Source organism: Triticum urartu, chromosome 3 (assembly GCF_003073215.2).
Source record: "Triticum urartu cultivar G1812 chromosome 3, Tu2.1, whole genome shotgun sequence".
NCBI classification, from domain to species: Eukaryota; Viridiplantae; Streptophyta; class Magnoliopsida; order Poales; family Poaceae; genus Triticum; species Triticum urartu.
In genome coordinates this window covers 622,474,955-622,488,842 of record NC_053024.1, presented here as the reverse complement: position 1 = coordinate 622,488,842, position 13,888 = coordinate 622,474,955, and positions in this window count along the sequence as shown.

Here is a 13,888-nt window from a genome sequence, read left to right as displayed (position 1 = left end):
AAATATATGAGAAATAAGACCCGAGGGCCGTAGGTTTCACTAGTGGCTTCTCTCAAGAAAAATAGCAAACGGTGGGTAAAAAGATTACTGTTGGGCAATTGATAGAACTTCAAATAATTATGAATATATCCATGCCATGATCATTACATAGGCATCACGTCCAAGCTTCACATCGACCGCTATCCAGCATGCATCTGGTGTATTAAGTTCATGGAAAAACAGAGTAATGCAATAAGAATGATGACATGATGTAGACAAGATCTGTTTATCTATATGGCGGTAGATATAGATCTCATCTTTTTATCCTTAGTAGCAACGATACATACATGTCGGTTCCCTTTCTGTCATTGGGATCAAGCACCGTAAGATCGATCCCACTACCGGGCACCTCTTCCCATTGCAAGATAAATAGATCGAGTTGGCCAGACAAAACCCAAATATAGGAGAAGAAATACGAGGCTATAAGAGAACATGCATAAAAGAGATCAAAGAAACCCAAATATTTTCATGGATATAAAAACATAGATCTGATCATAAACTCAAAGTTCATCGATCCCAACAAACACACCGCGAAAGAGTTATATCATATGGATCTCCAAGACACCATTGTATTGAGGATCAAGAGAGAGAGAGATGAAGCCATCTAGCTAGTAACTACGGACCCGAAGGTCTACAAAGAACTACTCACGCATCATCGGAGAGCCGCCAATGGAAGTGGTGAACCCCTCTGTGATAGTGTCTAGATTGGGTCTGGTGTTTTTGGACTCTGCAGCGACTGGATGAATATTTCGTCGACTCCCCTAGGGTTTTTGGGAATATTTTGGTATTTATAGAGCAAACAGGCAGTCTGGGAGGCACCCGAGGTAGGCACAACCCACCAAGGCGTGCCAGGGCCTTCTGGCGCGACCTGGTGGGTTGTCCCCTCCTCGGGACTCCTCCTCTGTGCAAACAGGGCCCATCTGCTTCCTTTTGGCCCATAAAAAATCATCATAAAGTTTCGTGTCATTTGGACTCCATTTGATATTGATTCCTGCGATGTAAAAACATTGAAAAAACAGGAACTGGCACTGGGCACTATGTCAATAGGTTAGTACCAAAAAAGATAGAAAATGATTATAAAACATCCAAGATTGATAATAAAATAGCATGGAACAATAAAAAATTATAGATACGTTGGAGACGTATCAGCATCCCCAAGTTTAACTCCTACTCGGCCTCGAGTAGGTAAGTGATAAAAACAGAATTTTTGATGTGGAGTGCTATTCATCAAGTCATATCATATTCTTTTCTTTATGGCATGGACATTTGGAATTTTATGTGATTCAAAGAAATACTCTAGTTTTGACATAATAATTTAGATACTCAAGCATATGAACAAGCAACCACTACAAGAAAAGACACATCTGTGACATTTTGGGCCGAATGAAATTTTTTCCTGTCATGCTTATGACACTTCTATGACCATAATTGTGACGAAACCCGATATTAGAATAGATGTGGTGGGGTCATACTTCTATGACAAAAAATCCTGACAAAAATGGGCTCTTCGTCCTGGGCGGGCCAGAGACGCAGCTGCATGACATTCTTTGGGCTGTCCATGATGGAGAAAACCGTTGTAGAAGCGAGGGCGAGGAAAATATCGGGGGAGTTCCCAGTTACGGTGGGTGGTTGGGAGCCGAGTGATGTGCGTTTCTCTCGTACGTACGCGCCTGTGTGCGAGGCGTTGCTCTCTAACGGAACCCGAGCGATTACACTTCAGGCTACACTTACTGAACCAGAGTGATCGATTGATCCCTTGCTGTTATCTGAACCCGAGTGATTTCTTCGCTACTGCTACTAACCGAAGCCGTTCGATGCTACCTCTTGATGAACAGTGAGCTTTGTTGGGGGGTTTGGATGAATAGTTCCTGGTGGGGGGTTGGATGAACAGGACCCCGTGGTAGTAGAGGCCGTTGCCGCTGGATGAACAGGAACCCTTTCGATCGAGCCAGTGGATGAACATGACCCCATGGAGGGCTGGATGAATAGGACCCCGTGGAGGGCTCGATGAACAGTAGCTGCTGGAGGGCTAGTTGAACAGTAGCCGGTGGAGGGCTGGATGAACAGTAGCCCGTGGAGGGGTGGTTGAACAGGACCCCATGGATAGGGCTGGTTGAACAGTAGCCGGTGGAGGAGCGCGCGGTGGAGGCTGGATGAACAAGAGCCCGTGGAAGAATAGTTGCAGGTGGAGGCTGGAGGAGGTCGACCATGGATGAATAGGAGCCCGTGAAGGCTGGAGGAGGTCGATGATGGAGATGAACAGTATCCCGTGGAGTCATGTTTTGCGGTACGCTACCGTTTCGACCGTAGCGCTCCAACACAAGTCTGTTTCCTCCGTTTTGTGGTACGCCACACCCCTCCTGATCAACAGGACCCCGTTTCGACCGTATGAGGTCCGTTTCCTCCGTTTTGCGGTATGCCAGACCCCTCCCGATGAATAGGATCCTGTTTCGACCGTGGTCGGTCGAACACAAGGTCGTTTCCTCCATTCTGCGGTACGCCAAGCCTCATTTCTATTGGCCGTTCCATCCAAGCCGGTTGGCTCCCGATGAACATGACAATGCATTCCGTTCTGACCCAGCCAGTTGCCTCCCCATGAACACGACGACGGCGTAGCTTCTCCATTCCGACCCAGCCATGTACACGAGCTCTGGCCGCATGTATGCGTGAGTACGCGTTCGAGACCCCGCCCGAATGTACGTATGTGGCCGTATTTTCTTTCTTGCATCCTGGTCGCTGTACGTACGTGTACATGCTATGTGCGCACCTCTACTACGACATGTGCGCGCCTCTACTACCACATGTGCACACCACTACATCGACCAGTATGTACGTACACGTTCGCGACCAGAATGACAACGCTACGTACGCTTCGACCGGGTGTGTCCCGACTGTTAGGCACTTCCTTGCGTGCGAAGATGTAGCTGGTGGGTCCCAGCAGTCAGGGGGGCGAATCATTTCTTTGCCCGTAATATGGACGCCCTTCCTTGCGTGCGAAGATGTAGCTAGTGGGTCCCAGCAGTCAGGGGGGAACGTTTTTTTTTTCACGAAATACCGTGGCCCGTCTGGTGGGTCCCTGCTGTCAGGTGGAGGAATAATTATTTTGCATGTAATAAGGAGGCACTTCCTTGCTGCGGCCGTGGACCCAGCTGTCAGCCACTCAACGTACAGTGCTCTTCCAATGGAAGTCGTTCGTTGACCACATTGACCAGCCGCGCCGAGAGCACCAAGGCGGTGGACGATGGCGAGGCCTAGGAAGGGAACGACGCGGAACGGGGGAAGACACGACAGTGGATGCCCACGCGGAGAGGAGTACGAGGGTTCACTGGTTCGGCTGCGGTGTGAGGTTGCCGTCGCCGCAGGGCCTGGGCAGCAGTGGGAGTAGTAGGGGAGGTGAGGCCTCCGCGACAACACAGCCAGCCACGGGAGGAAAGAGCACACGGTGGTTTGGATGGCTGGAGCAAGAAAATTAGAGGTTGAAGAAGTAGGACGACTGTTGGATGTTAACAATCCAACGGTCACTGGTGATAGAATCGTTTGTTGACTAAGTTGACAAAGCCCTCCATCCGTGTCAACTTAGTAGGCCCACAAGTCAGCCTCCCACTATGGTGGGTCCCAGCTAGCAGGGGGAGTATTCATTTTTGTGTGTAATAAGGAGACACTTCCTTGCATGCGAAGATATAGCTGGTGGGTCCGAGCTGTCAGCGGGATTATTCATTCTTTTTGGCGTAATAAGGAGGTACTTGCTTGCATGCGGCCATGGACCATGTGAGTCCCAACTGTCAGCCTCTCCATGTACGTCCCTCTTCCAATGTTGTCGTTTGTTGATAACGTTGACCACGCCGTGTCGAGAACACCAGCGCGATGGACGATGGCAAGACCCAGGAAGGGAATGACCCGGAAGCGACGAAGCCACAGTAGTGGAGGGATGTGGGTGAGTAGAGGGACGGCCTGGCCAGCGGTGGGAGTAGTAAGGGGCGGTGAGGCCTGCGCGGCAGCATAGCCAGCCATGGGAGGCGGGAGCAGGCGGTCCCGCAGGCGCTGGATTTGGCGGATGGAGCAAGAAGATCAGAGATTGAAGAAACACTACCCACAAGTCAACTAGAATCATATGTTGTTGTATATAATAAGTAAAAAAAAAATCTTGCATACGCATCAACTTAATAGGCCCACAAGTCAGACCATTCCCTATTTTTTAATAATTTATATATAGCTCATTGCAACTTATTATGCAATTTATTGCAGTCCGTTTTGTTGTTGGCCAGGGCCAGGGTTAAAAATTTAAACGAAATTTCATGTATTTCTGTGGGTTCCAAACTATTTTTAATACCGAAATGTGGAGCCAGATTTAAAGTACTTTGAATATATATATATATTTGAATTAGGTTAAAGCCCAATGAAATTGGAATCTGAAAATATGAAAAAATTCAGAAATAATAAAGTAATTGCCAATTTGTCATCTTTTTATATATTCATAACCCATTTCATATAACTTTCAAGATTTGCAGGCGTCTTGAAAGAGTTGCGGCCCATCAGGGCGTAGAAAAATAAGTAGGCCTGGATTGGGTATTCTTCTGAAAAAATAAACTGGGCTCATTTTTACAAACAAAAAATAGCAGGGCTGGTCATGGGGTGAACATAAAATATAAGCCTGGGCTAGATGGGCCACGACCCAGTTGACACCCTGCTCCGTCTCAACAATAACAAAAAATACTGCTCGAGTAGCTACGTCCCAGGTGTCAGCCGATCTTGTGCTGTTCTTTTGTCTATTGACTATATACGCTGACAATGTTGTGGGTCCCAGATGTCAGGAAACCACTAGCAGGAAGCGTTTTCTTTTTCCATGCGCTGACAATGGAGTATATATATAAAAAAATGAGGAACTTCCTTGCGTCCGGCCATGGACATGGTGGGCCCCTACTATCATCTTCTCCACGCACAGTCCTCTCCCAATTCCTCTTGTTTGTTGACCATGTTGACAACGCGAGAGGGCGGCGCCGCGGCGAGTGTAGAAAAGCGCGGGGAGGACGACGGCGAGGCCTCGGAGGTCGGCATTAATGATTTAGGAGACGGTGGGGCGGCGATGTGTGCGCTGAGGCGCAACCAGCCGTGGGAGGCGGAAGCAGGCGGCCCCGCCGCCGCTGGTTTGGTTTTGGCGGCTGGAGGGAGACAAGATTGAAGAAACATGATAGACTGTAAAAGCAGGAAGAGTAGTCAACAACCTTAACTGAAACCAGCAGGGGCACTTAACAACCATAGCTGAATGCAGTATGAGTACTTATACAGGTTCAGCCGTACAAAGCACGCCTCAAACAATGCTACTTTGCCTACAGTTAACCAAAGGGTGAGGCCGCCAAGCCTAGGTCAAGGCCTAGGCGCCACCCGGTGCATCCACAACCTACTGAGAGCGGCTTCATCTCGCAATGTGGTCAATAAACAAGATATTTGCTTTAGAGCCATGGAAAAGCGGGAACATAATCTTCTGTCCTATTCTCCAAGATGGACAGGCCTTCATTATTTGAGACCACCCATGAATAAGTATCTTTTCACCTCCAAGGGGAATAGAGTAGGTCGACATAAACATCATGTTGTGACCAAGTGCAAGTCTGACCCGACCATGGTCAGGCATCTGTATAGGAACAATAGACCTGAGCAATTCCTGTTTCAAGAAGATCACAAATGTAAAACTATGCATAAGCAAGAGTTTATGAACATATATAACAGAAAACAGCTCGTACCATAAGTTTCTCAACATAGTTGGACCTGTTCAATGAGTGCAGCAGTGGCACACATATCCCACGTGGCCTTCCACCATTGAAACGCCCCACAAGGACCTCAAGATGATCAATAAAGTGTAGGAACTTGTGGATGTCGTCCAAGTCAACTTCAGTGCCATGAGTAACAACCGAGTTCTTATAGAATAACAAACGAGTAGCCTACTTAACTCTGAAAAAACCTACACATGCCACCAATTATTAGAAAATATTAGTTAGAAGTAGCATCTTCGTGAGAGATTTGTTGCTACTTCTAAAGTTAAATTGTGATTAGTTAGACAGAATAGGTGGATTAAGAAGTAATTGAGCAAGAAGCAAGAACAAGATACAAAACTAACATGGATGAACAATTGGAACGACATCGGGGTGGAAGATTGTAGTGAAGATGAGACCAGGTTCTGCTATTTCCATCAACTATCATGCGCCAACTTTCAGTCCGTAACACTTGAGAAAGTTTATCCAAGTTTGGCCATAAAAAAGCAGCAATCTTCTTGGTTCATGAACCCAACTCGAAACTTATATCCATGGCTTTTCTTCACTGTGACCCTTAAACTAGTGTATTCAGTTATGGCAAGGCCGAGCATCTTGAGTACATGTGTTCTGGCAGGGCAAGGAATGCACTGCAGGAAAAATAATATGATAACACAATGTATTCCCTATATCCAAATCTAGAAATAATTTCCTCCTTCACGTCAGTGTTGACCATGGTAATACCTTTTATCCAAATATAGCAATCCAAATTTCCAAATTAGTCAAAAGCATGTTCAAAAAAACCCCACTCTCCCGGATAGGAAAGAGGATTCTAGGAACATACTGTGCGCGCTTTAAAATCATGTGTTAGGATGAGAAGGAACAAGTGTGGCGTCTCGCCGAGGGCGCAGAAACCTGTAGGGTCCTCGCACTTTGGGCACTGCAAATGAAACACACTAGATTCAGTAGGAAGAAAAATGCATCAACGGTGGCGGCTGCCATCCTAGGAGTACCCGCGACAAAGGGACTTGGATTATGGGGGATGGATGAAGAATTCGTACTAGGTTCTCCATGAGAAAACCCTATGCAATCACCGAGCGGGGGTTTTCTCTGAACAAGTAGGAGAGGGAAAGGGGATTCAGGCCCAGTGAAATATTGCCGATTCATCCGTCCAGCTTACTGCTAAAGCTGGAAAGGTGGGGATTTTTGTGATTTGATGGCTCATTGGGCATTACTGTGGCGCTACGACCAGGGTGTGTCTACCGTGCAGTTGTGCAATCTAATTTGGTGCATATGGCACGTGGACCCTGTTGCCGGATGCCCCACGTATCAGTGAAAGGAAGTAGAAAGACAGGAGTAACTAGTTACACATAAATATATTTTTGATAGAGAGATACTCCCTCTGTAAAGAAATATAAAGATATTTTATATCACAACTTTATACATAAGAAAAATCAAGGGGAATATATATAACATATATAATTATAAAAACAGAGTTTTTTTAACACGGAACTAAACGAGTTGGTGATGATGGTGTGCCTGCCATCCTGCAATATAGGCCGTCCGAGTTATATATGACGGATAGGAAGGAAACTATGGCAATTTTGCAAAAAGGTACCCACACACCTCTCCACATTTGCAAATAAGGCCTTCCCTCTTTCATCCTTTTCTCTCAGAAGATAAAATACTCATACAAATGCATCTTGATGTTACGTGCAACGCACGGGCATTATGGGGGTTTAGCTGAGAAATACTCATACATGCTCACGGTTCTGGAGTTTGGGCCACAGGCTGGTGGCCCTGCATGTTTGGGGGCCCATGTGTTCTACCTCAGCACTTTTCATATTGCAAGCGGTCGGTACGGCGCTGGTTTTAGATGCTGTCGCAAGGCGAATACACAAGATTGAATAAAGCACGGCAGCTATTATAATGAAATCAAACAACAGTTCCAAACAAGCAGTCAAAGTTGCAATTCTATCAACGATATTGTCGTACTACTTATACACACAAGACACTTGTTTCACCATGCCAGAGTATTACATCAAAATCTCTCGGAGGATAGATCAGTTCGGTAGTTGCGTGCTACTACTGAAGAATTTCAAAGTTGATTTGGACCAGCTCTCCTTGCCGAGAAAGTTCGATTTTGACATCGTCCCCTACCGCAAGATATGATTTAGATTTGAACCTTGACCATCCTGTAGCATCAATCATCATGCGACCATCCTTTGTACTTACAATATATTGAGCAGGTTCATTCACACCAAGGCTGCACATGGTAAGAGAAACTTGGCCATGGTCGCCCGGATTGTTGAACGACTCCCTCATTGCTCTAGGAATTCTCTGTTTGCAAACAAGAAGACATACACAAGCAGTTAGATCAACATAGTGAATCATGTGAAACAACATGGAAAGAAAAAAGAACAAAGCACTTGGGCGGCCAATGCTTACCAAGAAGGTGGACATGTCGGTTTTTGTAAGGACTTTGGTATATGAAGTGCGAACTGCAGCCTAGTCTGTTGCTGGTGCAACTGCTGGTTCCGTTGCCGCTGCACGGGCTGGAGCAGATGCAAGTGCAAGTGTTGGTGCAGGTGCCGAAGCCATTGCTGGTGCCCATGCCCGTGCGACTGGTAGTGCCGCTGCTGCCGCCGAAGACGGTGCTCCTTGTAGAGCTGGTGCCGGTGTCGAAGCAGGTGTCAGTGTCGATGCCCGATCCTCCGGTAGACCAGCCTGATCCGTTGACGCGGTCGGTGTCGTGGGAACGATTCCGACAATAATAAGGTATAGGGTAAAGGAGCATGATCTATCGAGATGCATATGGGTGACACGGTGGTTTTAGCGAGTTTGGGCCTCTCACGGTGGAGATAACAGCCCCATGTCTCGTGCTCTGGAGAGGCTTTGTTTTATCTGAGTATGCATCCAGAGATTACAATGTATGTGAGAGAGAGGAGAATGGATCTCCATTGCCGAGCTAAGTCCTGAGACTCATGAGAGAGAGAGCTAGGAGGAGAAGAATGAGGGCCTGCCCCCAAGTCTAGTGGTGGGGGTGTCTTATATAGAGTGCGCCACCCCTCACCTCCTATGTTACAAAGTGGGGCATTGATGTCATAATGTCAGCCTGCTACTAAGATGATGCCTTGATTGCCTTGTCGATTGTTGGTCTTCGCATATCCGAGTGAGTCGTACGGTCGAGTGGTGAATTGTCATCCGAGTGGATAGTATGCTGCTTGTCCGAGTAGATAATATGTATGTATGAAATTTATCTAGACCCACATGTTGTGTGGACCCCATACTTTATGATATTTCGACCCTTCGTGGGCCAACCTGTTATGTGTATCCCCAACATTAGCCCCCGAATCGATTGCGATTTTGCAGAACGAGTCTTTGAAAGAAACAATTTGGTCTGAGTGATTACGGAAATACTCGTTACCCGTCATCGTGCTTTCAGACAACCAAGGTTTGAACAAAATCTCAATGGATTCTGGCACTGCGCTTCCTGACTGATCTGGGGTAAGTGCCCGCGAGGAGCAACTTGGTGACATTCGTTCATCTCTCAGAAGAGGTTAACTCGTGAATAGAGTATGGGTGTGTCATTAAATCTGGGCAGCAAGATTGACGCATGGACTACTCTCTCGGAGAGATGCCATTCTTATCCCGGAGGAACGCCCATACGAGTCGGTTCGAGATCCAAACTTATGAGTTTCATGCTTTGAGTCCTAGAAGAAGTCTCAAAACAGGTCCATGGAAGAGCGTTAAACTCACCTTATAACAAATGTTTGGTAGCCGACGGGAGCCTTAGAACTTGTTTGTTTGTTGTTCTCCACTCGGACCGATCAGGCCGTACCGAGTGGAGATTTCTCCAGCGGGGGCACGCTAAGTGCACCCGCTGGGTGTAGTCCCCAAGACCACCGTCGACTGCGGGCAGTCGGCGGGGGTCTGAGAGAACTAAAAATCTTCTTAGCTGGTACTGATAGAACATGTTACTCTCCGACACAGAGGTCGAGTAGTACTTGAGGATCTGGTACTGGTCTAGCTTGCCCTTCCTCGACTCGGAAGTCGAGTAGTGCTTGAGTGATTTGGAGCTGGTCTTGCATCGAGCAAAATGTTTCTTTCTGAGTTCTCTTCCAGTGGGGTCACGTAGAGTGCACCCACTGGGTGTAGTCCCCGAACCTCTGTCGGATAAGATGAGTTGGGCAGAGGGTTTAAATCCCCTGGTAAACCTCCACGCAGTCGACACCGTAAATATCTTTTAGTCTGAAATTGAGTCATTCGGATGCATCTTTAGGCGCTTGACATGGTAAGTAAGCTCAGCCTGGAGCTGAGTCAATCGGACTGATCTTTGTGCACTCGGCACAGAGTAAATTCAGCCTGGAACTCGGTCAAGAAGGTGAATCTTCATGCTCTTGGCACGGTGAATGAATTCGGCTTTGAAACTGCCAACTATAGAAAAAAGCTAGACACTCCAGGGAGTAATCGTTCCAGTAGTACTTCTTATATTTACCGTTAGATTTTGCGTGAAAGGGGTATTTGTAAGAGTACATTGTATCCGTAGAGGAGCTTCGTTTTCACCCTTTTGCATGAAAGGGGTATTTGCCCGAGTGGATGTGCTTCTCGACTGATCGGGGTATGTTGACAACAAGGAAAAAGTTGGTGGCACTCGTATGTCTCTCGGAGGAGATAGACTAGTGGTCTGACATGGACGTGCCATGAAACCCGAGTGACGAGGCTAGTGTGTGGGCTGACTCTCCGGAGAGAGGCCACTCATTATCTCGGGGGAACACCAGCACATGTCATCCCTGAGTCCAAGTTTGTGAAACTGACGCCTTGGAGCCTAGGATAAGGGCCAAGTATATCCATAGAGGAGCGTCGTTTTCACCCCTTGCAGTCCTGAAGATGACTTTAGGTAATGATTTGGGCGATCATCCGAGTGGACAGTACTACCCTTATAGATTTCTGGCGGACCGGGCATGAATGGTTAGAAAGATATTCCTGATGTGATCAATGGGTTGATCGAATGGGCGTAACCCCTAAGGGTGGCATGGCCAACGGCTATGCGTAGCCCTCGAGTGATGCTCGAAAGAGGTAAGCTTGCTACAAAGTGTGATATGAGGTTTTATCATATGAGTAACTTAGTCGTTCCCGTGTTGGGGGTGTAGAGGTAAAGACATGACCAACTGATGGTGACACGCGAGGCGTCCGAGGGGCGATGATGTGTACAACCGAGTGACGACATGCGGGGTGACCGAGTGGTGAAGACGTGCACAACCGAGTGGCAACGCGCGGAGCGGCCGAGTGGTGAAGACGTGCCCAACCGAGTGGTGACGCGCGGGGCGGTCGAGTCATGATGTACAAGGTGGTCAGATGATGAAGACGTGCACAACTGAGTGGCAACGCGCGGGGCGACCGAGTGGTGAAGATGTGCACAACCGAGTGGCAACGCGCGGGGCGGTCGAGTGGTGATGACGTGCGAGGCGGCTGTGTGGTGAAGGCATGCACAACCGAGAGGCGACATGCAGAGCGGCCGTGTGCACGTGGTGAAGGCATGCACAACCGAGAGGCGACGCGTGGGACGGCCGAGTGGTGATGACGTGCACAACGGAGTGGCGCCGCGCGTGGCGGTTGAGTGAGTATGCGCGAGGTGGCCGAGTGAAGGACTACGTGTCCAGCCAAGTGGTGATGCGCGGGGTGGCCGAGTGAGAGATTGTGTGTCCAGCCAAGTGGCTGAAATGGTCTTCGAAGGAGTTAGCCAGATGCTTTCGAAGCTTATGTAGCGACGACGTCAGTGTAGTGTGGTTGCGACGCAACAAGACCAGCGTGACAACTGAGTCTGAGTAGGAATGAAGATGGCGCGCAGAGCGTCTGGGCGATTATGAAACTTGTCAAAGTGGCGGATCGAATGCACTTGTTCAAGTGAAGGATCTGACTGGTGATGAAGTACTCGACCACTCAGGAGAGTGCCATTCCAAATGAGATGCAGCCCCCAAGTGCGGCGTAGCCCTCGAGCATACTACAGGCTTCGACAACGGACATGTCGGAATACGAGAAATGTAGTTTTGAATGGATGAATTGTAGTTCATCGAGTCGGACTCGGGTAGAGGTGAGGATGAGCTTCCGAGTGATGCTCAAAAGAGGCAAACTCACAAAGGAGTGAAGTGTGTGGTTTGATTATAAAAGGGACTTATCTGTCTCATGTCTGGCGAGGTCTATATCATTGATATGATTAAGTGGATTCCACAGAGGGGTTGGCCGGTTGTGTTTGGAGTCAACAGAGCGACAAGGTCGGTGTTGTGGTGCGCTAGGACCGGTACGGTGACTGAGTTGGAGCAGCGATGAAGTTGGCGCATAGGGCCGTCGAGTGATCGTGTAACTTGTGTAAAAAATGGCACAAGCCAACGAAATAATTTCTCGAGGAAATTTGATGTGTGCTAACATGATTTGTGCGAATAACACCCATAGACACCTGCTGGGAGTGCAAGGGGCTTGCTGGTTAACCAGCGAGAGTCTGGAAGAGCGAAGGATCCGTTAGAACTTGTCGAAGCAATGGATCCGACTGAACTCATTGGAATACTGGCTATAATAAAACGGAAGTGTAGTGTTTCGACTGAGTTGCAGCCCTGGAGGACTGATGCAAACTTGAAACGAAGAACGACACATGGTGTTCGTGAATGATGTATGTGAAAAAATGGAAATTGGACCCGGGAGTCACATAACCATTACTAAGAAAGTATGTGAAAATAAGCAGCCCAGCGTAGAGGTACACTCGATGGCGTGGCCTCCGAGTGAACGTGATGGGTGAATTACGGGATACTCGGGAAGACGGAAATAACAGAATGTAAAATGACTTAGCTGTCTGAAGACGCGCCAGTGGCCGAGTGGTGATGAGGTGACCAACCGAGTGGCGATGCGCGAGTGGCCGAGTGGTGATGAGGCGACCAACTGAGTGGCGAGGCGCAGGGCGGCCGAGTGGTGATGAGGTGACCAACCGAATGGCGACGCGCGGGGCGACCGAGTGGTGATGAGGTGACCAACCGAATGGCAACGTGCGGGGCGGCCGAGTGGTGATGAGGTGACCAACCGAGTGGCGACGCGCGGGGCGGCCAAGTGAGGATGAGGTGACCAACCGACTGGCAATGCGCGGGGCGGTCGGGTGGTTATGAGGTGACCAACCGAGTGGCGACGTGCCGGGCGGCCGCGTGGTTATGAGGTGACCAACCGAGTGGCGATGCGTGGGGCGGCCGAGTGGTTATGAGGTGACAAACCGAGTGGCGACGCGCGGGGCGGCCGAGTGGTTATGAGGTGACCAACCGAGTGGCGACGCGTGGGGCGGCCGAGTGGTTATGAGGTGACCAACCGAGTGGCGATGCGCGGGGCGGCCGAGTGGTTATGAGGTGACCAACCGATGGCGACGCGCGGGGCAGCCGAGCGGTTATGAGGTGACCAGCCGAGTGGTGACGCGTGGACCGGCCGAGGGGTGATGAGGTGACCAACTGAGTGGCGACGCGCAGGGCGGCCGAGCGGTGATGAGGTGACCAATCGAGTGGCGACGCACGGGGCGGCCGAGTGGTTATGAGGTGACCAACCGAGTGGCGACGCGCGGGGCGGCTGAGTGGTTATGAGGTTACCAACCGAGTGGCGACGCGTGGGACGGCCGTGTGATGATGAGGTGAGCAACCGAGTGGCAACGCACGGGGCGACCAAGTGGTTATGAGGTGACCAGCCGATGACAACGCGCGGGGCGGCCGAGTGTAGTAGACCGTCCCGCTGAATGACGATGCGCGGGGCGTTTGAGTGAAGCAGATGTGTCCCACGGAGTGGCGACGCGCCGGGCGTCCAAGTGATGTAGACACCTCCCGCGGCATGGCGGCGCATGGGGCGGCCAAGTGATGAAGATGCGTGCCGCAGAATGACGATGCGCGGGGCGTCCAAGTGATGTAGACGCCTCCCGCAGCGTGGCGACGCACGGGGCGGCCAAGTGATGAAGATGTGTGCCGTGGAATGATGATGTGTGGGACTTCCGCGTGATGTAGACGTGTCTGATACGTCTGAGGGAGTCCTGGATTAGGGGGTCTCCGGACAACCGGACTATCTCCATTGGCCGGACTGATAGA